The sequence below is a fragment of the Pezoporus occidentalis genome, unplaced genomic scaffold (assembly GCF_034315485.1).
Source record: "Pezoporus occidentalis ecotype Australia unplaced genomic scaffold, CSIRO_AGI_Poc_V1 ctg4, whole genome shotgun sequence".
In the NCBI taxonomy this organism is placed as follows: domain Eukaryota; kingdom Metazoa; phylum Chordata; class Aves; order Psittaciformes; family Psittacidae; genus Pezoporus; species Pezoporus occidentalis.
The window spans coordinates 11,246,013-11,271,559 of record NW_026915724.1 but is presented as its reverse complement, the minus strand read 5'-3'; the positions used below and the strand labels follow the sequence as shown (position 1 = coordinate 11,271,559).

General features: G+C 35.9%; 1 protein-coding gene across 4 annotated transcripts in view; it reads left to right on the top strand.

Annotated features, from left to right (window-relative positions):
• SNTG1 (syntrophin gamma 1) overlaps positions 1-25,547 on the top strand; it is a 324,574-nt gene that overhangs the window by 142,990 nt on the left and 156,037 nt on the right. The gene's annotated exons all lie outside the window — the stretch shown is intronic.

Below are 25,547 nucleotides of genomic sequence, written 5' to 3'. Positions count from 1 at the left end.
GAAGTAGTAGGGAGAGATGGGTGAGTTAAAAAATGAAATTTCTGTATAAGTGATAGAATAGCAGAATAAGTTGGCTGTCATCCCAGTGACACTTAGCTGATTCGCCTTCCAAGATCTTAAGAGTGCTACTTGACAACAAAATAATGACTCATTAATGGTAAGCAAAATATAGCTTTAAATGTCACTGGATTTTTTTTTTTACTGTAAAGTGTGCTGGTTTTGGCTGGGATAGAGTTAATTTTCTTCATAGTAGCTGGTATGGGATATATTTTGGATTCGTGCTGGAAACAGTGTTTATAATTCAGGGGATGTTTTCCTTACTGCTTGGCAGTGCTTCCACAGAGTCAAGGCCTTTTCTGCTCCTCACAACACCCCCCTAGCAAGTGGGCTGGGGGTGCACAAGAAGCTGGGAAGGGACACAGCCAGGACAGCTGACTGTGACTGAACAAAGGGATATTCCATACTGTATGGCATCATGCTCAGCATATAAAGCTGGAGGAAGAAAGAAAAAGGGGGAGGATATTTGAGGTGATGGTATTTTTCTTCCCAAGTCACCCTTACATGTGATGAAGCCCTCCTTTCCTGGAGATAGCTGAACACCTGCCTGCCGGTGGGAAGTGGTGAATGAATTCCTTGTTTTGCTTTGCTTGCATGCACAGATTTTGCTTTACCTGTTCAACTGTCTTTATCTTAACCTAGGAGTTTTCTCACTTTCACTCTTCTGATTTTCTCCCCTATCCTGATCACAGGGGAAATGAGCAAGTGGCTGATTGGGGCTTAGTTGCCCTCTGGGGTTACACCACAAGCTAATGGTATTCATATATGTGAATTCCCAAATCTTGACCAAGATAGTCTGATAATACTGGATATTAGTATAGATTTGTCACTGTTTGTTTGAAAGATCTTTTGGAAACTGTTGGTCAGAGTCACAGTCACAGTAAAAATCCAGTGGAGTCTGCATATCTGCATTGCTTTGCTGTATTTTGTAAGCTCTCTGTTTCCTTCTTTGTTGAGAATTTCTGTGCAGTTTGTGTATGAATTATTGTATATGCTGGATAGGGACATGCTATGGGGTTTTATACACGCAATGTTGAAAATAGTTCTAAACTGTCTATTTTCTTGAGTTGGAGAAACACGACCACTTCAAAGCACTTTCCTAGTTCCTATTTCTTGGTTTATGTCTGTCTCTGCACACCAGTACAGTCTCAGATCAGACAGCTTACTTCTGACTCATGATTTAGATACATTTATGGGTAAAAAAACTACCCAAAACTTTTTACTCTTATGGAGTAGAGAGGAACAGCTCTCTGCCTCAGCAACTGCTTATACATATTTATTGAACAGCTTCTTTGAGGCTGTTATCATGAGCTTGCTTATCAGTGAAAATGACTTGAAATAGTCTCAGATCTCAATATCTGTGATTCCAATTAGGAATTTAATAAATGCCAAAGCTGTCTAAATCTTTCATTTATTCATAATGCAGCATGACAATAAACAGCTGATGACAGTGGAGAAATTCAACAGGAACCTACTGTCTAGATTAATTTATTTTTTTTTTTGTTAGCTTGTAGAGCCTGCATCTGTGACCATGACACGCTCAACTTCAGAGAACTCATTATTATTTCCATTGTGCTCTAGCAGTTTTCATCATTCACAGTCAGAGGTGTGCAGCTGATGTTAAAGAATTTCCATGCTCAAGGGAGGGATAAACACTCTTATTATTTCATGCCCCAATAGGACAGCCAGGTCTTAAGCAGAAAAGTAAAAATATGACAGTGTTAGGGATGTACATTTTCCAGTGTTTTATTTTATCTTTGTACAGAAGGAGGAAATAAGTGTTTTCTTACTTTGAAGTAAAAATACATGACTGGCTAACCTTGGGTATTTATGTTATTAAAAAGTTTGGTAGTGAATTGTAAAAGATACAGAATTTAGTTTTATGTCTAGACTTCCCAAAACTGATTGGTAGTGAGGTTTCTATTCTTGGTCAATGATTATACACTTCCCCTTTAGTGGTTTTCTGCCTTTCTTCTTTTTTAAAAAAAAGAAAAAGGTAAATGCATTGTTTTTCATGATCTTTTTCTATAGGCGCAGTTTTCCAATGAAAGATCATGACTGGAAATAATCCAGGCAGGCTGGTTTTGGAGGTTACGTGTTTTTCAGGGGAGATCATAATTAAGAGATACCAGATTCACAGTTTTATGATTTTTATTTATTTTCCCTTCAAGCAGTTCTGTCTTTTTCAGGTTATGGGAACATTCTATCTAAATCAGAGAAATTTATGATGGTGAATGTGAATTGAGATTCCTATATGTCAAAACAAAAATCTGCTGTGTCATCATCACTAATGAAACACTGGTGATGAAACAAATAATTTGTACATTTGGAATGTCTCACGAAGCAGTGTTTTTACACATTTTCCCTTCAGTGCTTTTTTTTATCAGTGAATGATTGCCAGCTCTCTAGCAAAACTTCTGCAGCTCCAGCAATGGAATTTTTTCTGAATCACAGTAAGAATTACTTCTGCTGGAGCTCAGCCCTGATATATTCACACGAAAGGTTTATGCCCCATGAAAATCCTGTTTCAAGGGTGAATTTTACTCTTCTGGATAGCATTTACATCTTGCAGCTAGCAAACTGTTTGTACTCAAGTCTTCTTGTGCATTTGAATCATGGCACTAAGGTTTTCATGGAAACATACCAATTTTATGAAGACTAAGGATTTTTCTAAATGTACATTTTATAATGTTATTTAAGTGAACGACAAGAGGAAAAGGGTTCATGAAATGTTTTATCACTGCAAAAGTAATTAAAAATGCAGTTCTGGTTTACATGAAATGAGGTTAAACCTGTATGCACAATTGTATACAGAGTACATTAAAATTTTTCATGTTATTAATGTATCACAGTTATATTTGGGGGGAATATAATGGTGGATTTGGTTTCTGTTGCTGCAGATAAAATGATATTTAAGGAAGATGAAATCTAATTTACCTGAAATTTAGCTCTTAAAAATGGGAATATTCTAGAAAAAAGTGCTGGAACGAACTTTGTGTCAATCCTTCTGTACAGTGTGAGATGAGCTGTACTTAAGCCAATCCTAGGATACCTATATTTACTTAGTTCTTAGGAAAAAAAAAATAATAAAAAATAACAAAACACCTCTTGTTACAGAAGCTTCCTTTGGCAGTTAGTTTCCATGAACTGCTTAAGGGTTTCTACTACTGGGAAATTCTTCTTAGTCTGTAACCTGTCTTCCTCACTGTGATTGAATCCTGTTACTTCTTGGCCTATGCACAACAAACATGGACAGCAGTTTGTTTCTATTCTCTGTTCTTTTTATAGGTACATATATACATATATGTATTTGTGTGTATATATATATATATAAGTATATGGCTGCATGTGTTGTTTTTTCTCTATCCTGGGCTAGAATAACTTAAATTCTCACAGTCTATAGGCCATATTTTTTGGATGTGTGATTGTTCTTACTTCTGTCCCCTGAACTGTCTCCATCTGTTTCGTGTTTGGCTTTTTGATATATTGTACCCAAAACTATAAACAGTAGGCTACAGGTGGTTCTTGTAGTGCTTGAGCAGATTGGATGGAGCAAATGCTCTTTTATTGTATTATCTCAAGCCATCCTCCATTGGCAATGTAAGTTAGGGAAAACTTCCTTCAACTGCTTGACAGGACCTTCTGTTTCTGAAATTAAAATGAAGTCTTTACTAGTAACTTGTGCTGAAGAACATTAGAATCACACTACAGTCTCTGGAGTAAAGAAGATCCGTACAGAGTAACTAACAGTAGTGTCAACAATACTTCAGATATTGCATAGATCTGAAGGCTGCAGTGTCAAAGAAATAAAAATCAAAACAACACAACATTTTGGTACAGCACAGTGGGACCAGCTCTTTTTCTGTAAAGTACATTGTTCTCAAAACTAGTTTACTAATCTGGCCAATCCAACTCTTCATACGTTATTACAAGTTAGCAAGTGGAAAATACAGTGAGGTGCTTTTGAAGGTAAGAGGCAAGGTAATGGAAATATGTCATCAGCTTTTGACTTCTCCTGCTGTATCTTTAGATCAGTTCACTGTTGTGGTTGATACTGTCAATTTATTGAGATATTGATACATACAACAGTAAGAAGTGTTTATTCACCTTTCAGTGAATGGATGGCTTAATCATGCATATATCATCGTGTAACTGGGAATACACCTTAGTAACTTTGGCACATAAAATGCATATCCCTTTGGCTTTACCTTACATTTTCATTTCTTTGGTGGGCTTCTTCATACGGATAAATATACTCTGCTATAAGGCAAACATTTGTGTTTTTTTTTATCTTATATTTCTCAAAGACAAATTATATCATTGAGGAATATACAACCTTAATGAGATTTTCAGTAAGGTTAACTTAAAGTCCAGCATTAAAATTTTGATTTGGAGTCTGGTTTTGTTGCTTTGATTTTTGTTGAATTTGGAAACCCAGAGCACTAATTTAAGCTGCAAAAGTCCACTCTGTTTCACATTTCACGCTTATTGAAAAATCTAGGTTGCTTTTATATGTCAAATATATTCCAAAATAGGAACATATAATTTGAACATATGGCTTAGTAGTGATGGCACTAATGCATATTATATGCAGTGGCAGACAGCTGTGTTAAAAAACTGAAACATGTAGGAAAGCTACAATAAAACAAAAAAAGAGGACACTTTAATTTCATTTTTAATTCAGAGCTTTAAAAATGACAGGCAGTTGTATGAAAGTACAAATCACTACTAGGTTAATGCTAGTATTTCAAAAGTCCTATCAAAACCTGCAGCCCAGTTAATTAATTGCTTTTATATAGTGTAAATGAGGTTTGAAGCACTTTGCAAAAACAAAAGGCTGACAGAAATTAAATTCTGATTAAGAAATAACTATTGAGTCTACTGTGTTGGTTTCTCTATTTGTTGAGGAAAACCTCAATGAATTCTGCTGGTATTGCTAAAAATTGAATGCAGTGAATGGTAACACCTACATTTTGGGATTGCATATCTTGTTTAACTATTTTTTTATACCTGCTAAAAGATAAATACAATAAAATAGTGTTGATAAATTTTTATATTTACAATATTTTAGATCTTTGCCCTTGTTAAAGCTTTTTCGATCAATAGTGACTGCAGCACTGCAACGTGAACAGATGTCAGATATTGCTCCCATAAGGTTTTAGAAAAGACTAGAGGTTCAACCATGAGCTTGTCCTTATTACCTGGAGAAAGAGGTGCCCACGGGAAAGATCACCAGGAAGTTAATAAGCATTTTATGTGTAAGTGGGAAATGTGGCTGATGATAATTCACTAATGATTTCCTTAAAAAGAAAACGAAAACACACCTGGAGTGGGATCTTTTCCTTACTGAAAAATGAAATAAGAGGCAAAGCCTTAGGGAGCATTCAAAAAAGCTCAGAAAAAATAAAAAAAATAAAAAAAATGTGGAAACCTTTTAGTAGATTCGGAAAGAATGTTGTCACATGTTATAAGAACCTATAAATAAGAGTGAGACCATGATATTGTTTAGGTGACTATTTTAGGGCCAAAATATATGCCCTTTATCCATCAAATCATTGCTCTGCTGCTGTCATAGAAGTGCCTATACTGACTTTAAGAAGTCTTTGAAAACATAATGAACAGGAGAGACCCTCATGCAACTCGAAAAAACAAATTATGGCACAGAAGTGAAATTAAAAGATACTGCTTTGGTGCCTATGGATTGATAATCATAGACTGAATCTAATTTAGGATAACAATGATATGACTGATCAAATTTGAGAAAATTATTCTTTTCTCTTTCAGACTTTTGTCATGTTTACTATCAACTTCCACAGTAATTTCTTTGCTGTCACCTTCTATGACACATCTCTGCTAGTGCGTTTATTGCTTACTTATTACTGTAAACGGAGTGACTAAGATGCAAATATCACAAAAGATTAAGAGAGTTAGTTCTAAAGCATTGTTTGCTGATCCAAATCTTGCTTAATCTACCATAACGATTTGGTCTCCAAAACTGAAATAGAAAGACAGGTAGAAAGAATTTGGGTTTGCCATTAACATATAGCTTCATACGTGTCAGAGAGCTTGCCCTTGTTTTGGCCCCAGAATGAACTTTGTAGTACAGATGATAAAACATAACTGATAAAGGTCTTTGAACATTTTTTTCAATTCACATTTCTTTAAAAAAATGGGCATGATCTCCTTTTAATGAGGTTAGTTTAGTAGTAAATTTGCAACTGACTAGGTGCCATAAATTTCAAAAATAAATAAAAATTATTCAGTCTCAAAAATAAGCACATACAGGATTATAAATTGAAATAGAACCCTATAAAACAGCATCGTAGTGCAGTTGAATCACCATTAATGGCCACAAAAATGAAAATATTGACTTTTTTCACTTGAGATAATGTGTTCATTTTTGCTATTTCTTAAATTCATAATCTTAATTTGTGCCTATTTAATCTGAAATAAAATTGATAATTTTAAAGCATGTTGGTTTAATATTGCTACATATTACCATTATATTAGTCATAATGAATGATAGTTTCTTTTAAGACTCAGTATGTGTTATTTCTGCTTAAGCATTTTGGTGGGCGAGGCTCTTTTGATGGGTTGTAACAGATGCCTGTTCAATTACTATGAAACGAAGTGTCATTACTGTCAATTATGCAAGTGAAAACATTAGTTATATTTACTGTGATATACTTTGTAGAAGGTAGATTGTCAGGCTTGTAGAAGGTAGATTGTCAGGCTAGTGGAATGTTGGTCTCCCAGTGAAGGACAAATACAGAAGACTCTTCTCCCAACAGCAGTCCCTGTTCTCACAACATGTTCTCACAAGTGTGGTGTAAGTGAAACTGAGGGGGGCTTTAGTATCATGACTGCACCATTGTGTAAAATGCCATGTTACAGAATCAGGGGTTAGGGGGTGATTCCTTAGTTCTGTCAGTTATTATAGCTTTAAAGATCTTAATGGGTATGTGAAAATACAGCGAGGGTCAACACATTCCTGTTAAACAGGAATAGCTTGCTAAGAAATGTGAAGCTCTTAGTGTCTTTCAAGATAATGGCAACATTTCCACTGAGGTCATCAGAAACAAAATTTCATCTGTGAAACTCTGAAAAAATAAAGCATAACTAGGAATTGTAAAATATTCTTGGTGTCTGGTAGATTTGTGCAGAATTCATAAAGAACAAATTTGAGAACAAATAAAATACAGGAGAAGTTAATTAAGTGTTGCCACTTGTAAGTTACCCGGGGTTTCTCTCAGATATCAGATATATGGCTATATATTTTCTCATCATTGTTTAACTTCATCTGATTTAGTAAAATGGACAGAAAATTATGCAATATGGTCATTACCAAAATCATATTCTTTTAAAACATTAAATAGCCTGTGATGTGTAAGATGTATCTAATTCATTCCATATTCAGAGTAAATCTTATTACTTATGAACATTTGAATACATGAAAATAAATGCCTGCCCAGTCTTCTGAATATTAGTGTTAGACATTGCAATATAACATTTTAAAACAGCAAATGCTTTCAGCTACATTACTATTAAAGACAGAGTGACTTTATTCTTCATGCTGAATGCTGTGTTTTATGCTAAACTTTAATATACACCATATATTTAAAAAACAGTATTAGCACTGTGTTTTAGTTTACTGTGTTTGGTCATTGTTTTCCCTTTCCCAGTGAAATTGGTCAGTGTTATTTTAGCTGCTTCACATGTAGGTTTTCATTTGTAAAAACATTTTTCTTCATGTTGCTGATGCAAAGTCATGTAAGAAATACCATTTCATCCAGTCATCTGTGCAACAATTGGCCGTACAATTGTTGCCTTTCAATGAGAAAGTCTCACCCCATTCAGTTGTACGACATCGTGTATAAAGAGTGATTATCTTTCACTCCAGGGCAACTGTTTCTGTGGTGTGTGAGGGAAAGGGCAATGTGCTTGTGTAAATTAATCTGACTGAACATTTGGAGAGGAAATGAAATTATTATGTAGCATTTATATTACTCTATTGCTGAAGGCACTGAGCCTTCCTCCATAATTGTAGCCATAATTCCATCTGCAGTAATATTTTAATTTTTATGGCATATAGGATACCCTCAGTGAAAAGAACAATTAAAAATATGTTTTTGCAGCAAGCTGCATGATGTATAGGATAGTAAAAAAAAAAAATAAATAAAGTTTGTAATTACTAAATACAATTTAAATGCTATTTATTTCTTTATTGAGTAAGGAAGGAGTAGCTTTTTTACTGTTTCTGACAGGCAGCATAAAGAAAAATTCATTCAGTAAGAAAACTGTGTACAATCATATATCTTTAAGTGGTCTGGTTAAGTCCTACTGCCCAGAACAAAATGGATCTGTCTGTTGAGTCTTATCAGGTCACGGTTGTCCCTCTGCACAAAATTAGGTAGCGTTAATGCATCCTTCACAGACAGAAGGAAAACTATGGCCTCGGTGCGACAAATGAGCGGTCATCCTGTGCCTTCGTATAGTCCTTGGTCATCCCTCTTTAAGTACCTTCTTCCACCCTCTTACTTTGACCATCCTCTGTATTAATTTGAAAGTGTGGAAAAGAGGTGATTGTTGAAGTGGCACACAACTTTATGCTAAGCTCTGGGTTGTCAAGTTTCCTGCATTGTCCATGTGCTGAGGAGTTAGGGTGGGTTGGGTTGGAAGGTTAGAGGACAGTGAAAGATAGATGAGGGTCATTCTGCCTGTGGTTTATAGCCATATTCTCACCCCAACTTTACTATTAAAACCCAACTGAATTAATATATTTTCATTAATAAAAAGGTTGGCTGAACCTGAATCAAATCCTGCTGTGATTAATTTCCTTTACTGATTCCCTTTTATCTACAAGAGATAAAAATGAAAAGATTATTGTTAATCTTAAATGAGCTATTTGAGTGATAGTTGGAGAGCTGGAGGCCTTTTGCTTTTGGTTAGGTGACTCTGAGTTAACGTTAGGACACTGAAAACAACAGTATATTACCTGCATTACCTATTTCTGACTTGCATCAAAATGTGTTGCTCATTCTGATGTTATTCAATGCAATTGTGTCCTGAGATACATCTGCACCTGCTTTTCATGCCTTTTTGAATGGGGATTTTGGATGTAAATGTTACATGCAGATAGGAGTTTCTGTTTATTTATTTGGAATTCATTTAGTGAAGGAATAATGGACAGAAAAAGAAAGATGTTCTTCTATAGCATATTAACTGAGATTAGACCACTTCACTCACTGAACCCCAGAGCAGACACTGCAAAAATGTTTTGAACAATAATTTCCATGTTAAACTATATATATTTGCATTTCTTCTTAATTTTCTTTCCATAATAGGCTCAATTATCAAGAGAATCTATAAGAAAATATGTGATGTTTCTTACTGACTTTTGCAAAATGCTTTTAATATCTGGTAGCTATATACATTTTGTTCAATTCATATGCCATACCTACCATTAGAAGGCAGTTTCAGAGTCTCTGACTGGTTTTGCAGTATTTAATTTCAGCCTGGATTGCCAGGGTAAGACACAGTATAAGTGCCTGCTGAATGTGACTGATATCAATTGTTCTTTTCACCTGAGGATCAGGAAGAGACAGTTAGACCTTGTACTATTTATTGCTGTAGAGCAGAAGTGTGGATCTCTAACGTGCTGACATGTTTAACATTTCAGCAGTTCAGATCTTCTCTCTGGAATTCTAATTTTGCTTCAGCAGACTAGTCCTGCCTAGATAAGTGAAATGTGAAAGAAGTAGTAAAGGAAAAAAAGAGAGAATATTAGTCAGTGCTCTGGTTTAATGGGCCCCTAATTTTTCATCTCAAATAGCACATTTCTGAGGTGCTTTGTTCCATATTTTAGAACAGTATCTTTGAAGGTTTCTACCTGGGAGATTACAAAGCACAGTGTATAGAGAGGGGTAAAGTCTGGCTTTATAACTGACTTAACAAAAACAAGAGCAGTTTTTCAAATCTGTTGCATTGTATAAACCACAGTCATTTGTCAGTATCATAGCTGAAGGACAGATAGCTACAAATACCTACAAAACTTTACCAGGTTTATTGTTCATCCTTTTCAAAGAAAGGTTGTAAAAATGAAGAATTTGGAGAAGTGCCTGAATTCTAATAGAGGTAATATAAGCTGATTGCACATTTAAGTAATGATGTCATAATAATAAAAAAATAATCCACGAGCAGTAGGTCTCATCCTGGACACAGCTCATCCATCAAATGAGTTGCATATTGAGAAATATTTTTTTTTTTTAATGAATTTACACAGCAGACTGTAATGTATCACATCCTGCAGTTTTCCCTTCTTCTCTGAAACAGGACTTTTCAGCATTTTACAGGACAGTTCTCTAAATTCTTTCCACCTAGACTTTTTCAAAGTTAGGTTGCATTGCTCTGCAAGTATATAAATTTATATATATGTATTTTTTTTTAATTAAGATTTGGGAAAGACACTCCGATTCCATTGTCACTGTTTTCTGGTTTTGAATTCCCTTCTGATTTTGATAGATGATTCTTTTATCTGGAATATTAAAAGGGAGAAGAAAAAAATTGCATGTTTAAGAAGCTCTTTGTGTACACAAGATTAAATGACCTGTAATTACCCAAAAGTTTAGAAATGTGATACTTCATCTTAAAAACTTAGAAATGAGAAAACTGTAGGACTTGAAGCTAGGATATTGCAACAAACTCTTTCAGCTGAAGCTTTTGAATATTTGTGTACTGTAAGGTATTTCTCATACTGCAATCTTAGATTGGATGCTCTTAAACCTTAACAAGTACACTGCAATCAGTTTTACATAGCTTTCAGTCATAAATAGTCAGAATTTGAGCTTAGGAGGAAGTCCAGCAGAAATTGAAACCAAGACCTAATATAGCTTGTAAAAAGAGAAGCAGTGAGACATAAAATTTTCAAAAGAATAATAAGGATAATATTGGCAGGTTGTGGAGGCGGTAAGATGTCACAAGCAAAAAGGTTAGAAGTGAAAGGGGCAGAGTCACGAATCCTGTGTTGTCAGTTACAGTGCAAAGAAGATTTTGAAGTGGAATATCAAACTTTGGAAAGATATAAGGAAAATCCATATATCCAGTTCAATTCTGCTTGCTTACAACAGGCACTGAACAAACTATTACCCAAATTTCCGCTAATGGCAGCGTTACGTAGTTAAAGAATTATAGGTCTGCAGTGATGAATATTAGAAGATGGGAACAAAAGCCACAGGCATGGGCTGGTAAGTCTTCCAACTCTGAGATCTCATTATCTCCAGAATACAGAATGAGGAATGGGCCTATACCATAGAGTTTCTGGGAAAGTATCTAAATGAACAGATATATTATACTCTTATTACTTCATAGAATCATAGAATCATAGAATAGTTAGGGTTGGAAAGGACCTTAAGATCATCTAGTTCCAACCCCCCTGCCATGGGCAGGGACACCTCACCTCACACTAAACCATGCCACCCAAGGCTTTGTCCAGCCTGGCCTTGAACACTGCCAGGGATGGAGCATGCACAACCTCCCTCAGTTTTTGTAGGTTTCTGAACTTGAAATTTGTGAGGCAAATGAAAAAGTCGGTTACAAGCTTTGAGGAAAAAGTAAAAGAGTTTTACCATGTAAACCATTTGAAAGTCCAGGTGGTGAATAATCACCCCATGTTCTTATTCTCTACAACCTGATCCTAAGCCTCCATTAAAAGCTTGAGAAACTATTACACATGGAAGGAGATCTCAGAACAGAAGTTGTATCTTTCCTTCCTGTGTTTTTTCCTAACTATGACCTTCCTTGCCTAATGCTGTGCAGAGCTGGTGTTGGGTTGACATATCTGGGGGATGCCACAGCTGCTTCCCCAGGAAACGTATAAACTTGATCAGAAGCCATATCAGAGCAGGCTTCTTGGAAGGAGTGGTAGGAGATACGCATATGCAGTGAAGGTGATCTGATAATTTTGTAAGAAAATGTGGTTTTGTATTGTCTGTTGCAAGGTTGGTATCTTGAAGGTTTACAGCAAAGTAGTCCAGGGAAGGAGGAATTACTAAGGGAGCTGAGTTTTGTCAAAAAGACTGAAAAAGTCTGAAAAATCCCATGATGCTAGAACTCTGTTCAGCGAAAGACTTATTTTTAGCCGGTTACTTAGAATTTGTAATGATGGGATAGTTCTTTGACCATGCATGGCACTGTATTGTGTGCACTACTGCTATTATTTTTATTGGAGTAATATTTGTTACATTATTATTTGCACCCATATAAAAAGTTTCCATAAAAGCAGACCACAGACATTGTCTTTGTCCCTTCTAAAGACGATCAGTACACTCTAGCGTAATTTGCCAGCCTAAGAGAGCACGTACACGCCAGCAGTCTGTTGGGGGATGTCTTAAAATATAAGCTTTGTCTTCCTGCTCTGTTTCCATGAAGGAGAACAAAAAAGTTCATTTGATTGACAAATCTTAAACCATTTTTGAGGGGTTCACTGCTGTTCTAAGGTCCTCTTAAAAATCTTATACATAACACTACTAATATCGAGAAGGTGTTGCCTACTGTTTTCTCCTACATTATGCTGCAAGTTAATGGCAGCAGATTGATTGAGTAATATTGATTTTCTCTAAGACAGTCTCTTTTAAAAGTCAGAGGAGGTAGCAGAAGACCATGAGACTGCATATAATAAGGACAGGCTTTTTTTTTTTTTTTTAATCTTTTGATATATTAACATGTAATCTCAAAGGAAATAAAATTAAGTGATGAAGGTTTTTACTCCTGTGTTCTTAACAGATGTGGATGTGTCCTCTTTCTTCAGTTTCTTCCACAACATGATTGTAAGACTCCAAAGAAACTGTGGACTCAGTGTATATTTACTACTTGTCAGTTCTTATGATCTTTCCGGAATCATGCTATGATTCCAGAAAATCTGTTGAATCTATTCTATGATTCTATGCTTATGTTCAAGTGGTAGCTTAAAATTCTCATGGCAATACTTCTGAACTTTCATGATATTTTATAGCTTGACTGTTAATGATTGTTAAAACTGCTGCTATTTTTAGGGAGGGAAAATTAAAAAAAAAAAAAAAAGCTGTTTTAAACCAAAATATTTCTCATTGAGTGAACCATTGTTTTAAACAGACACTTATGGCTGTTAAAACCATGAAGAAATGAAAGAATGTGGAAACTGTGCTTGTTGCTCTGAGAGGTAGTATCATCAGTTAACTAAAGAAATTGCAATTTTCAAAGGAGAAGCCTTTTCCAAAGAGTGAAACACTCTCTAATAACTTCTTTAGCATTCTAGTTTTCACTGAATTTTTGAATCAGACTCAGTCAGTTATGCTTTATCAATAATTATTTTAAACTATGATCAAGTATCAGACAAGCATAGAACAACACTTCTGAAGCTAGAACCATCATAAAGAATTCCCACTCAATATCAGTATTTATACTGACATTGGTTTTCTCTTGCATAGTTTCAAGCTCATATAAAGCTACTTGATACCAAGATTTCCTAGTCTAACTTGCACTTTGCCATGTTCATTAACTGGCAAAAGGGGATTCTGAGCAGCAGAGTTCTTGACATGAGTTTTCCAGAGCTTCTGCTATGCTATCATTTCTCATTGTCCTGTATATGCTTCATATTTAACTTGTCTGCCGTTTACTCTCACTGTGTCCTTGTAGCTTGCCCTGATGGCATTGCTGTCACTTACACTGAAACTAGGAGACCAGTTTTTTCCCTGGGCTATGTGGACGTCAACAGTTTCTAAAAATAGTCATGTATTTTGTTCTGCTGCTTGGTCTTAATTTAGCTGAGCTTCCTGCCTTAATCATTCCTTTGTGACAGGTTTGCCAAATCCCAGATCCTCAAGCATTTTGCACAGCCCCACAACACCCATATTAATTTCCTGCATCAGTGTCTTGTGCTAACATTTACTTAAACTGCTTTAATTCAGCTTGTCACTGGACTTCTGTACAGAGGTTGTTTTCTTTACATATCTCTCTTTCACTTGAATATTTCTAAAATGATAAAGGATGTTTTTAAGCATTTGTGACTCAGTACGCAAAGCTGCACTTCAGTAATTTGTTTTCAATAGGCATGTCACAAGCAATGAACTTTGATAATTCTGATAATCTCATGAAAAGACTTTTTAAAGTACAACATGGTTATCATAATCATTCAGAAAAGGAAAGTATCTCTTAATGCATCTCTGACCCTCTCTTCTCAACAGTACTGCTTATAGTCACCTTATTCCTAAGGTTTACATGACTTCTCTTTCTCCAAGTTTAACCTTGTTTTCCTCAGATCTGCTGAGGGTAGAGGAGGTAAAAAAAAAACAACAAAATTTGAAGTTAGGTTTTTCATATACCTAAAATACTTTCCCTTCAGCTTACCAGCCATAGTTAGAATATGGAATACTGCTGGTGAAAAAAAAAAATACAATTTCTCTTACTATATATGGATTTGATCAAGCTGACTTTTGTATACAGTTTTAAAAAATAGTATGTACTGGGGAATTGCAAATGATTTTTTAAAAATGTGTTCCACTTTTCTTTCAGTCCCCTTATAAACAATCTCTTCCCTCTTCTGTAATGTTTTTCTCTCCCCTTTTTATGCTTTTTATGCTTTTTACATCAGTCTTCTCGGACTGGCACTGTGTTACATTTATTAACACACAAACTTTGTGGATAGTTTGAGAATTTTGTTTCCTACTTCCATTACCCTGGGGAAAAAGTGTGCTGAAAAAGAACCGCATACATCCCCCTGGTTCCATATCCCCACAGGAATAGGATGGAGTCTTTAAACTAATCTTTCTGTTCCTCAAAATAGATTTTAAAGTGAGTATAGGAATTGTGACCTGAACTCTCTATTCTCCCCTACTCTCTTGACTGAGAGTCATGGAAAGTAAAAAAGACGAGCAAAAGTCCTGCTTTACTTCAGTGACTGTGTTTGAAGTGCAGATGTCTTTGGTACTGTTTAGTGTACCAATATAGATGTACACCACTATATCTGTGGCTTTTGGAGACATCAGTAGAATTATTTAAACTTGTGTCCCACTTGATTTGAAGACTTATGTTTAAAATCTTTCAGGTAAGTTAAAAAGTTGGAAAATACTTTAATTAAGCATAGCTATGCAAACTGAAGCCATCATCCTTTTGTGTAGACATTATGACTTGGTTTCAGCTGCACAATCACAATCTAAATTTCCCACTGGAACCTACTTGAAAAATAAAACCAAAAAAGTAACCCATAATGAGCTATCTTCTGATACTCTCACAGGTAGGCTTGGAAGCTTTAGAGCTGTCATTTGAGCTCTAGCTGCAATGTTCTGGCACTTCTTGTGAGTTTCCAAAAGATGAAGCTCCTAGTTTACATTTATCATTATTAATAAAAATGGCTTCTGGCTTTGAGGGTAGCTGCGTAAGACAGCCTACATCGCTGGTATTCAACTACCCTGTCCTCTGAAGTCAGGTGGCTGTAAGATAATTGTATATTGAGAATAATCCTTACACTAACTACTAAATCATGTAGTCTGTTGTTTTGGAGAGTACTGGTTGGTACAGGCTAAATCCGTATTTAATAGCTTAATGGTATATACATTAAATTTGCTGACACTGCTTAATTTAGTATTCTTTACAGTAAAATGGGTGTATGCTACTATCCCTGTGGAATTTTGGTGTGATTTTGGGGTACATTTCCCTGGGGGCCAGTGCTCTGTGGTAGTTACAGACCTTCATTTTCACTCTCCTCAGGCTGTGTCTTTCTTCGTCATTCCTCAACTTGCCCGTCACCCAAACCCTTCCTCAGTTTGGCCTACCCTATCTCCTTTCTGCTGATCTATCAAGTTTCAGATTCTGTTTCACATTCTTCTCATTCTATTACTGGTAGCACTTTTTCAACATGACATTCAGCATCTTCCAGTCTGCTTGACTTACACATTAATTTTCTCATCTTCTCTCATCTACATTTATTGACTCACACCTGCATTTAGTAGAGTGTGAAAGATAATCATAGAAGGAGTTACTGATATTAGTCCCACCCATATTATATTGCATTATGAGCATGTCCAAGACTTTTACAGACAAAGAAAAATTTCTCATGAGTTTCAGGTTTTGACATCCTGGTTCTCAGTGAGCTGCCCACCTACGTCTGCCCTGCCTGGGTGTCATTATGTGGTGTCTCAGTGTTCCTGGACCGGCATATTTTACCACTAGCCTGAATCTACCTCAGTTTTTAAAAGTGGAGGAGGCTGTAGTTGGTGTTTCTTAGCAATTTATTACTACACCTCTATGGCAGGATTAACAACCTGCAAGAAAGGCTGTGTGGACAGCTAAGATGACCATTTCACCAATGCAGTCCAGTTCAGTTCCATCCAGATTTTCAGTGAGGGGTGCTGCTCTTATAGGGATATTTTCTGCTTAGCATTGTTTCTCACTGGCTACTTAACTTTGTTTATTTTAATTTTACAGTTCTTTAAGTGCTGTTTTCCTGTGTGGCATATTTTGCATATCTCAAGTTCTCTTTTTATGCATTTTGACAATGTACTACTGGAGGAACAGTTTGACAATAAATAAACCTGACTTGATGATGTTACAGCAGTACTGCTACAAATTCCCATTTTCTGGATTCCAGAGAAGTTAAAGAGGCTTTTGCTGCAATCATATAAAAACTCAAGTGGAAGATCTAATTACGTTGATTAATTTTGAGCCAACTTGTTGGTGTTTGTTTTCTGTAAGTACTGAATTCTTCTGTATAGAAGTATTTGCTTTGAAAAAAGATAAATGTGGTAAAGGCCATGCAAACCATGATCATGATATATCTCTGATGGCTAGAATTTCCTAGTTAAGGCACAGGATTATTCCTTCTTCCTTCACTGGCAACTATTTGAAATGGATTATTTTTTTATTTTTTTATTTTTAACTTTACCTGAGGAAAATTGGTGCTTAATGGTAAACTTTAGAAGCAGTTTTGCAGATAAGGCAACACTGTAGCAGCAACTGCAATAAAGGTGCTCTCTGCCATAGTTAGGATGTCCCAGCGATCACAAACAAATGCACGGTTTTTAATGGTGACCACTGAAAGTGTGTGCATGCTTCTTAGCAGGAAGGTTGCTGTTGATCACAGGACCTGGTAGTAGGAACTAACTTGCAGTTTAGACTTTAGTCTAAAGCTATTAAATGGTTACTCGATCACATTAATTTAAATACTTTTATAAATTAATTTTTCAATTTATTCATTTTTTATTCACTTGATTCTTTATGAAAAATCTGTAAATTCATATTTTAGAAAAGGAAGGAAAAAAAAAAGCCATGAAGAAAATCAGTGACATTAAAGGATCAATGACCTGACACAACAAACAGCTCATCTTCAGCACAGAGATGCCTTAGTCCACTTTAAATGTTCACACCTATGGACATAATAGGAAAGCATTTAAAATACTTCCACTGCTCTATTTCAAACCAATTACAAATGTATTTCATTGTGATATATAACTTGTTAATATTAAATATAACAGTGTTTTGATTTTCTGAGTGTAGACTAGGAATATGATAAAATAGTAAGGAAATAAATAGTAAAGGAAGGTCAAATTCAAATATTGGTTTGGTTATGAATTTTCAAATGAAACTAGGATTTTATTTATGTCTTGGGGCAATTTAAAATGACTTGTCATTTTGTTTTCATTGAAGTTAATGAAACTTCTGAATTTCTCTGAGATTAGACTTTGACATTTCTTTCAGTTATGCTTATCTTGTTAGTTCAAACTCTATCAAGTTTCTGATTCAAACCAGCATATGAGCAGAAATGGTGTCGTATCAATTGAAAAATCCTAGTTTGTGTTTTCCCTGGTATACGGGAAACATTTCAGTCAAATAACGAAATGGAAATATGTGCTACTATATATACTTGTAAATTGGAAGAAAAACATTCATTTAATCCAATGAACATCTTCTGTATTAAGTCTGATGTCATGTCTCTATTTAATCTTGGTTTAATTTTTGTTGTTAACTTTGCATTATTGTTTTGATTATTTTAAGCATAAAAACAAACACTGCCCAGTGAACATGGCATGCACAAGTATCAACAGCAATTAATTTAAAACTTTTTTTTAAAGTCAGTAGGGATACACTTGCCTACAGAAATTGAGGGAAAGTCCTGTTAGCAGTGGGGAAATGTAAATTATGTGCTGGTATTGCAGTCATGGTTTCTTAGTCTGAATCTGGAATGAAAGAGCTAGGATTAGTGGGGATTGTGTGACTGAGTTTTCTGATAATGGAATCCATTTCCTAAAGAAATACATTTAGCCAAACAATTTCACTAAGTGTGTTTTAACACTCCTTTATTATATATGCCACATACATTTTCTTAGTCTGTGCATATATAAAACTCAAAAATATTTTGTATGCTTATTTCATTTAGTGGTCATACTGATTTTTTGCACTTCCCTATTTGTGAATCAATTTATCTTAGTTTGCATTAATCCATACTGTTCTGGTCACATAGGAAAATGTTAGAAACTTTTATGACTATTTAAATATATATAAATTTAGTTATTACCACATGATTCTGAAGTCTAGTTTCTCTGGACTTTACATGGCTAAATGTGTGTTTTATTATGTTGTCTGTTGAATAAATCATAGAGTCATAAAAAGGTTTGGGTTGGAAAGGACCTTATAGATCATCCGGTTCCAACCTTCCTGCCATGGGCAGGAGGGACACCTTCCAGTAGATCAAGTTGCTCAAAGCCCTGTCCAACTTGGCCTTGAATATTGCTACTGATGAAGCAGCCACAGCTTCTCTGGGCAACCTATGCCAGTGTATCACCACCCTTATCATAAAGAAGTTGTTCCTTATGTCTAATCTAAATGTCCCCTTGGTCAGTTCAAAACCATTCCCCCTTACCCTGTCACACTACATGCCCTTGTAAAAAGTCCCTCTCCAGATTTCCTGTAGTCTTCCTTTAGGTACTGGAAGACTGTTATAAGGCCCGTCTTGAAATTTTTCTCCTCCAGGCTGAACAAGCCCAGCTCTCCCAGCTTGTCTTCACTAGAGAGGTGCTCCAGCCCTCTGACCATCTTTGTGGCCCTCCTCTGGACTGCTCGAGCAGGTCCACATGCCTCTTGTGTTGGGGGCCCTACAGCTGATAACATTACTCCAGGTGGAAGAGCAGAATAGAAGGGGAAAATCTCCTCCCTCGATCTGCTGGCCATGCTTCTTTTGGTGCAGCCCAGGAAATGATTGGCTTTCTGGGCTGCAAGCACACATTGCTGGGTCCTGTTGAGTTTCTCCTCAACCGGTGCCTGCCCCCAAGTCCTTCTTCTCAGGACTGCTTTAAAGACAGTCTCCACCCAGCCTGTATTTGTGCTTGCAATTGCCCTGACCCAGATACACTTGGCTTTGTTGAACTTCATGATGTTTGCACTGGCCCAACTCTAGAGCCTGTCCAGGTCCTTCTGGATGGCATCTCTTCCCTTCAGCATGGCATCTCTTCCCTTCAGCATGTTAACTGCATCACACACTATGTCAGCAGCAAACCTGCTGAGGGTGCACTCAGTCCCACTGTCCATGTCCAAAGATGTTGAACAATCCCAATATTGATCCCTTGGGTCAACGTTCAAAGTTGGAGGTAAGACAAAGACAAAACTTACATTAAACTGACCTTGCCACTAAGTATTATCTTACCTGCATGTTAATTTGGAAAAGCATGCTCAGCATTTGAAGAAGTGGAAGCATTCCTGTCTTTAGCTTACTTTAGTATGTGAGCAATTCCCAAATTAAAGTGTCCTGAGTGTTTATAACTATTAATTTATTTTGTAACCTCCTGTAGGAGATTGGTGCAATATTGTTTGGGTTATTTTTAAAACTTAAGTGTAATCAAAAGATGCAACATGATGTGGAAGGTCTATTTCCAAACTACTAGCATTTGGCATAGTGCCAGAGGCATGAAATTTATATTTGACTGGGAAACAATTGCCTTGGCAGAGGAGTGTCAGTATCTCTTTTATAAGGAAATTCTGTGTTGAGAGATAATGGAGAGAAAAACTGTACTGCAGTGCCAGATAATCAGAAAAGAACTTCTGTTCATCTTTGCTACAAGGCACTTTTAGACAAACCTGAAACATAGTCTAAATCATGACACAGTTCATGCAGCCTCCAGAGCAGTTAAGAATGAAGAGACATTTAATCCCTGCTTGGGCTCTGACATCTGCACTACCTCATTGGAATTAAGTACATAATTATATTTAGACATGTCTAGTGAATCACTAAAAGGTATCACTGGAAAAGCGAGACACAAGGTTTGTTTTTTTCTAACAACATTCCAGGCTTTGACCCAAAGCCAAACTTTTTTGTTCCATTTTGCCATAGAGCATTTCACATAAAGACATGCACTGGCAGACCATTGGCATTTAACCTCTCCTTATTCAGACAATTCACCTGTAACACTGCATTTCCCCCCTTGAAAGACTGCGTGTTGCATTGTTCTTTTTTTTTTTTTTTGCTATTTACATCAGTGTGCTTTTGCCAAGCCAGAAAAGACTGGGTTATTCATTAGCTCAATTTGCGGATGTTTGTTCTGGGGGGCGCTAGATAGTTGTTAGCCCAAAGAGTACCAGATAAACAAACAGAAGCCCAAGATACGTTTATTCAGTTAATACTGCCTTGTGGCTCACTGATTCTTGTAAAAAAAAAATAAAATTTATACAGTGAATTCTTAATTGGGCATGCTGATCAGAAATGCTTGCAGCTAACAGAATAAATAACGATTGGTAGGTAAATATCATTCTTGTTTTAACCAAGGTAAAATGAAAGAAACATTAAAAGCCTTGTCAGCTACTAATTGCAGCTTCATTTCTTTTGAAGCGTTAGCTTTGCCAAGAGCTGGACATTTTGTTAAATAGGTTTGTCAGGTATTTTCCTCACTGCTGCTGAAGTGCACAGCTTTGCTGAGTTCAAAGTTCATCTCAGTCCTTGAATTACCAGGTAGATTGAAGTACGTGCATCTTAGGGGCCACCAGCTCTATAAGCATCTTTCAACTTTAATTTATTAAACCTGTAATTCTGTGAAATGTATATATAGATGCCTCTTCATGTATTGAACTGTATGAGAAGTATGAGGCTGTGTTTGGACTTAGACACTGTTCCCAGTTCACTCAGAAATTTTTCACCAGATGAGTCCAGTATGTTACTATCATAAATTATTAAAAATCATTATGTTAACTGAACATAAGTAACTCAGTGTTCAAATGAAATATAATTCAGCTGTTCTGAAACCAGTAACTGAATAGAGTTTTATTAATCTAAACTGTTCCTTTGATTTACTGTGCTGTCTGCATTCCTCTGACTACTCTTCCAGTACTAAACGCTCTGTGATAAGCCAGATGGAATGAATATGCCTTCATGGAATTTGCATTTACAGCAATGACTCTTTTTTCCACAGCATATTTTTCTTTTCCTTAAAGCACAAAGGACCAGCTATGGTACACCTAAGGATAATTTCTAAGCCTACTTTTCCTATTTACAATATAAATGTTTTGGGGTTTCGTTGTTTTTTTTTTTGTTTTTTGGGTTTGGTTTGTTTCTTAATTATTGCTAAAATACCCAAATAAAACCCCAGCCCTTGCAGAGTTAAAAATGTGTATGTTACATTTCCTAGCACACACAGAAATGACAGATATTACTCCCTTCAGACTTCTCCAAAATGTAGAGCATTAAAGATCTTCGTAAAAACAGAGGCAAAAGAATGACTTGAAAAAGCAAACATGAAGTTTAGTAGTTAACTTGATTACAATTACTTGCAGATCTGATATTTGTGCCTCTGAAACATGGTTTTAGTCCATTACCCAGTTACCAATTGAGACAGTTCTCAGGCAATAAGAATTTATTGTGATCTATCTCTGGCAAGTAAGAAGTATAGAAGCTGCAGTAATACCATATGCTGAATTGAACTGCATTAGATAATACCTAATTTTTCCATGAACTTGCATACAGTATTGTGTTCTTACTTTGTATCAGTTACCTTGAGAATGTAGTGTTTCCTACTATTCCTGCTGCATTTCTGCTGTTGCTTCAATAGTATTTTATTTGGCTTGTGGTATTCCCAACACTTTGCAAAGTGCCTCTTATTACTGTTTTGTGCACATGAATTTTTTAATTTTTCTGTTTGTTTGTTTTTGGTTTTGTTTTTTTTGTTTGCAATCTTATTAAGTATACTGGAGTATTCAGTCATGGAAGTAGTTTGTGAAATTACCACTTGAATATGACCTGATTTGTTATAAGAAGACCAGAGCATAGCTCAAGTACTCAGTGCATTATCCTGAATGAAGCGCTGTCTCTGAGGGCTGCCACATGCTTAAACTTTACTGTTTTATTTTAGCCATTGATTTCCCTTCAGAACACAAATGCCATAATAATATTGCTCAGTAAATTTTTTTGCAGTATTGAATAGCTGCTTGTTCTGCCAAAGAAGTGTCAAATTCTGTTACCAACCTTTGTTACATCCTTTGCATCTATCAGCAGAGATGAACTAAGTAAGTTTGGTAACTCAGTTTTGGAGGATGTGCAGATTGCAAATCAAGTCAAAAGGAAGGAAAGCAACTTTCCTGAGCTTGCTTGTTTACATATCTTGATTGCAGTGATTCCCAGCACTTTCAGAGGAAGCCTCACTGAAGCCATTCTTTCTCTTTGCATGCTGCTCAGGCCTTCCCCTCCGTGTGCTTGCACACCTTGTCTGTCCTGACGTTGCTGTTTACTCTGCACCTCCTCCCTTCAAAGCCACAGGCAGCTCCCTTCTCACTTTCTGGTCCCAAAGACACCTAAGGGTAAAGGAAGAAAAAAAAAAAGTATATGACAAAAGATTGCTGCATCTGAAGGGGGCTTTAAGCTGGTAACCAGTGGACTGTCTACTGAAGGAAGCTCCTAGGAGAGCTGGAAAGGTCCTCAAGTGAAAGTGGTGGTGGTTTGGAGATAAGGAGCTTGCATAGGTTAGCCAGAGGCTGATTAGGGATATCTGTCAGCAGTGTCTTTCACAGTTTATCATTTCACAAATGTTTTATTTTCAGAATTACTTAGTTTTAGATTTTCTACCCTTTTTTTAATGTATTACAGGAGGAGACAGTTACTAATCCTTGGTGCATTTTACCAGCATAAGATCACAGAATTTCTGTATGATTCATGATACGTATTCCTGTAACTTAATCATCTAGAGTGTTTATTTGGTATGTAAATGCTGGAAACAGTGATGTTTCTGAGCTGATTTATGAGGTAATGCACTTTGAAAGCAAACCATCTATATGCTGTGTCTAAAATATCAAGTGTTATAAAACTGCTGATAGTCAGAAAAAGAACATTGATAATGGGCTTAAGTTCTCTGTGTGCAGCTATAGACAATATCGATAGGAAATAGAGGAATACAGAAGCAGAGCCAGCTATACTGCAAAGATTGGTAACTGAGTTGCTGAATGCCTGAGTGTGATTTTTTGTTGAGAATTATGTAGTGCAAGCTTTACATTTTAGACAATATTTTAAATAAAGTTGTTGTTACAGACAATGAAAAACTGCCTATTACCAGCTTTCCCAGAGAAAACTGTGAAAAACCTTTTCTGTGAGAACCAGAGAAGTTATTTAGGTAGGAGATGGCTGTCAGGAGAGTATTTGTTGTATATTTTATTTCACCTATTTTTTGGTTTCTTTAAAGGATTAAAAAAGAAGGTTTAAAGGGGTTTTTAAGAAAGAATTTTGTATTCACATGAAACTTCATACTTCCAAGATTGCTAAATTGTTAGCAGAATTAGAAGCTATTTTAGATTATGAGTTGTGTGTACAATTGTCTATAATCCTGTGAAGCCTAGTTGTTCCTTACTGTTCTTCTATGTGGTAATACAAATATTTCCAAAATAAGTAAATAAATTTGTAATAAATAAAACCAACAAAAAGAAGAAAATCAAGAAAATGGAGTAATACTGAGTTGTAGAAATTACCTGGATTAGATATGATTTAGATCAAAGAGTAGCTATAAAAGAATCAAAGAGGAATTGTCGTTGACTGTGGAACCATAGTTGCCCAAACCGAAGCTTTTTAGAACTTTATTAATAAAAGGCAGAACATAAGTGAAAGCACTTTTAATGGCACTAGGAATTCTGACCTGACATAACCAGGGCCTGAGAAAGGAGGACTCTGTGCAGTACTTCAGTTTGCATTTTAAAGGTACATGCTTTTATAGTCCCACAAGGCTAAAAAGTCCTCAGAGGACGTTTTGTTAAGGTGACTAAAGCTTCTTTCCCACTAGAGTTTAGTCAGCATCTGGAAAGAGAGTTCATAAAAATTACAAGGAAACATACTTCATTGCACAAAGACTATCGCACCAGAGGGAAAATCTTCAAGACTGTAGTAGCAACCTTGTTTTTTATGAGCACCTTGAGAGCAGAGTTACAGGTATAGTTTTTTATTGAATCTTGGTGCACTTGCGAAGCTGATAAACGAAGGAATGATGATGGGTCCATTTTAAATTCCTGCTTTGTAACCTATCAAACCTAGGCTAGCTCTGCTAGCATAGAGCACAGGCTGTGAACCAAGCAAAGCTCAGTAAATACAGAACATTATGTGTATGTGTATGTGTGCTTGGGTTTAATGAAACTGCATCCATGGCAGCAAAACAAATGAAGATGTTTTAGTATTAAGACCTGCATTTTTGTAGGTATAGTTTTTACATTTTGTTTTAAGCTTAGGCTAATGGGGCAATTTTTGTGTGGGAGCTTTTAATACTATATTTATGCAAATAATTATAAGCACATAATTAACACAGAACAGCAGTAAAATGCTTGATGGGGAGGATTTTGGTATAGGTTTCAATTCGCTAGCCATTGAATGCAATTACTCTTTTGCCCAGAAGTGTTTACTGGAAATGTCATTGGGTGATACATGAGTGTTTCTATTGCAGAACCAACAGCAGGACACTGTTATTATCCTCTGATAACAGCCTGTTCCAGTGGCTTTATACCATTAATAAATGCATGCATAAGTGTGCGCTGGGATGAACAGACTTTCGGTAAAGGCCAGGCAAAGTAATAATCACAGGATTTGGTGTGACATTTTGCCAGCATTCACACATATTCTTGACTTTCTAACATTTGTTTTTTCAGCTCATAAATATTTCTGCAAAGTAGGCACACTTAAATGACACTGACTTACTTGGAGACATTAAAAATGTGAGACAAAAGTTATTGATGCGTGATGGTTTTTAATTAGGGGAGAGAAAAAAAAACAACAGTCTTTTAGAAGAGAAAGTGTATTCTGAAGAGCAACATTTAATTGTCTCAATTTCTGTTACTTTCCAGTATACTCTTAATATTGGGGGGGGGCAAAAAATAAAAGCAACCAAAAAAAAAAATTATAGTTGAAATAAGAAAAGTAAGTTTGAATGCCCTGTGGAGAGGAGAAGGTTGTGGGGACATAAGCATTCCTTTTATTATATTCTATATAATCAGGTTGTGTACTTTGTAAGAAA